Source organism: Echinops telfairi, unplaced genomic scaffold (genome assembly GCF_000313985.2).
Source record: "Echinops telfairi isolate 266 unplaced genomic scaffold, ASM31398v2 ScPeMD7_5;HRSCAF=22, whole genome shotgun sequence".
Lineage (NCBI taxonomy): Eukaryota > Metazoa > Chordata > Mammalia > Afrosoricida > Tenrecidae > Echinops > Echinops telfairi.
The window spans coordinates 32,735,486-32,738,636 of NW_022103901.1; the positions used below are offsets into that span (position 1 = coordinate 32,735,486).

Consider the following 3,151-nt stretch of genomic DNA (forward strand, 5'->3'; position numbering starts at 1 on the left):
TTCTTTGATGCCTGATACCTGATCCCTTTGACACCTCATGATCACGCAGGCTGGTGTGCTTCTTTCATGTGGGCTTTGTTGCCTTTGAGCTAGATGGCCGTTTGTTTATCTTCAAGGTCTGCCTCTTCTGATGGCAGAATCAAGAGAGAAAATTCCCAGAATTCTCATGAGGAGGCCACACCCATACAGAGGCGTCATTGGCTAAGACCTGATTGACAGGCTAGACTCCACCCCTTCACTCATAATACCCTCAAGTCGACAGGAGATTATGTAACTACCACAGTAACCCACCACAAAGGGGAGGGGCATGATTTTGCATCTCCCTCCTCAGGGGAGGGGGCGACCAGAGGGAAGAGTGGCAGGTTAGAGTTTTGCTTCTTTTATAAAGTCATCTACAAGTGGATTAGGCAGAATACTGCTACAAGGATCATTCAGCTGTAAAGTGAGAAGTGACAGGTGGGTGGGATGGTTTCTGGTTTGTGTGGCTTGATTGGTCATTGACAAGCAGCCCAGTCTTCCTTTATTTCTCAGGTACAAAGTGAGAAGACCCTGGCAGTTACTTATATGTATGTTTGTCTCCGACACAAGTTAGTGACCTGGGTGACATTCTCCGAGTTGTACAGCCTTGCTCACCCTCCTTTTCCGAGCCGCTCCTCCCACTCAGCATTAATTCATTGTTCCCCTACCTAAACTTTTGAGATGCTGTGGTCAGTTTGGTCCCAATTAGAATTCTTAAAAAAGTAAATGCTCAAGACAGGCCTGAAAGTAAACTAGTGTTCAATTTTAAGATGGCTTCAGGGTATATGTTTGGTTTAAAGTTTAAAGATTACCTCAGGGCAGTAGTGCAGGGGCTCACCCACCTTCTGTGCCTCTAAAAATCTAGAGTTCATGAGAATTTAAAATCCCGTTCGGCATTTCCCCTTTTGGCCCAGATTCTTCCATGGAATTTTTTGAGCAAAGCAGTCATCGTAGCCAGGCACCATCCAGTTCTTCCCGTCTCCTGGCACAAGAAGTAGTAGTTCTTGGAGGAAACCAGCCACACGTTCCGCACCCCCCTCCTGTTCCTGCCTCTTCTTCCTGTCGGTCCCGGAGGAGAGAGAGCAGCTGGGCCTTGGCTGGCCATCTTTAAGACTCGTCACCACAGAAAGAACCAGGAGAGAGGCACCCAACATATTGGTAGGCCAGTTAAAACTGAGATGAAGTTACTTATACTTTCAAGTAACATTTATTGTCTAATATAAACATGGTATTAAATGTACTTCTTGAAATTACTTTGTTATTTGCCTCTGTAGCGTGTAAATACGTAAGGCAAGTTCAGGGATCGCAGGGTTCATGTCAATTTCAGGAGACACTGACAGTTCTGGTTTTTTCTCATCCCAAGTTTCACATGTGCGACTACCTTTTTTTGTTTTTCCACATTTAATGGATTTACCAATAATTTGAGCTGTACCATTTTTTCAAATGATCAAAGAGGATCAAAAGAAGGAGAGAGAGAGAGAGTGTGTGTGTGTGTGTGTGTGTGTGTAGGGGGGATGGGCACGATAACCAACCCCAGCTGCTGTGGCCTTCAGGGTGAGGATGATCTTTCATGTATCTTCTTTGTATCAGTGTATCTTTGATGCTATTGCTCTGGTTTATCTGAACTTGATCCTACAATGTAACAAATGCTTTTTCATTTTCCTGATGGGGTGTTTCTGCCTTCTGATGGGCACCCCATGAAAACTCAACCCAAACAAAGGCTTACCCATCCAAAGATGTAGGCAGTAGCTACCAGGGTACCTCACTGTTTGACCTGCTTCTTGATCATCCATCATCTGTTGTGTAATGACTTGCACAAATTCCCACCATGGCATAGTACTTTCTCTCGAGTGGTGTCTCTCAGCAGAGGAGTTTCAAGAACTTCGTTGTTACTGTGACTGCGTTTCAGCCATCCTAACAGAGCCAGGAACCAACTGGGTGGAATTGCCTTATGACTTAGCCATCATCTGTTATTGGCCAAGAGTGAGTGATTATTTGAAAAGTAGCATCTAGGTCATTGCTAACAGTTTTTCACTGCCTAAGTAAAGAAGCTTTTCAAATGCTTTAAAATAAATGTATTGTTAAAAACGACTGACAAGGACTCTTTGCAGGTCCTTGGCTTTTGCAGGTGGTAGCCATAAGAACCATGTCCAAGGCCTCCCCAGGGAAGACTGAAGACCTGTCTTTGGGGCAGTAGGGGTGGGGGTGGGGTGGGATAAGGAAAAGAAAGACAAGCGGCCTCTCATGTTAGTGTGAAACATCTGAAAGGAAGTTGTGTATCTGTAGGTTAGCAACACACTTCGTGAACATCACAGCTGTGAGATTGAGCCAGGAGGTTCTTAAGTACAAGATCGAGGACCCAGTCAATTAGAAACTAACCATAGAAGCTTTTTATGTGGGTGTACACATTATGAGAGAGCCCTCCTGGTGCAATTCTCTCAAACCTTTTGAAACCCCCTTGTATAGCTAAGTGCAATATTATTTTAAGGCATACAAAAAATAGCCAACAAGATAATATTTCTAAAGTCTTGTATCCAGTAAAATCAGGCAAGGGAAACAAATGAAGATGGGAATTTCTCATTCTTATGGGATCCAAGCATTCTGTAGCCACTAAGCGTTCTGGAGGCTGGATGAACACCAGAAACAACTGCACTAAGATAGCCTAAACAAGAAAATACCCCTAAAATCTTTCTTATATTTATAAAATAATTTCCCCCAGAAGTCTTCTGTTAACCAAATAATAGTTTATCTTAATTATTAAAGGGTGTCTGCACAGAATATTGTGTTCTTTCACACCTATCTATATGGGATGAAATCGTCAACAACTCAAAAAATTTGATAGGCTACTTAAGAGGAGGACCAGTTAAAAAAAAGCATATGAACATGGTTGGCCAACTCAAAGAATGTAATCAATAGCACTGAATTATATATATAGAAATCGTTGAATTGGTATCTGCTCAGCTGTTTATATTTTCAACAACAAACAGTAGTTTACCTTATATACTCGAGTATAAGCTGACCTGATTATCAGCTGAGGCACCTACAGTAGAGTCTGTGCAGAGGAGTGTGGAAGATATAAAAAAGCCTCAAGCAGAACTTCAAGATATGCAAAAAACAAAATTATTTGAAATGA

General features: G+C 42.4%; 1 protein-coding gene across 1 annotated transcript in view; it reads left to right on the plus strand.

Annotated features, from left to right (window-relative positions):
* CLUAP1 (clusterin associated protein 1) overlaps positions 1-1,272 on the plus strand; it is a 30,405-nt gene extending 29,133 nt beyond the window's left edge. The window contains exon 14 of the mRNA XM_045285891.1: positions 933-1,272. The gene's annotated coding sequence lies outside the window, so the exon portion shown is untranslated. The remainder of the gene's footprint in view (positions 1-932) is intronic.
* Positions 1,273-3,151: the final 1,879 nt, after the last annotated feature.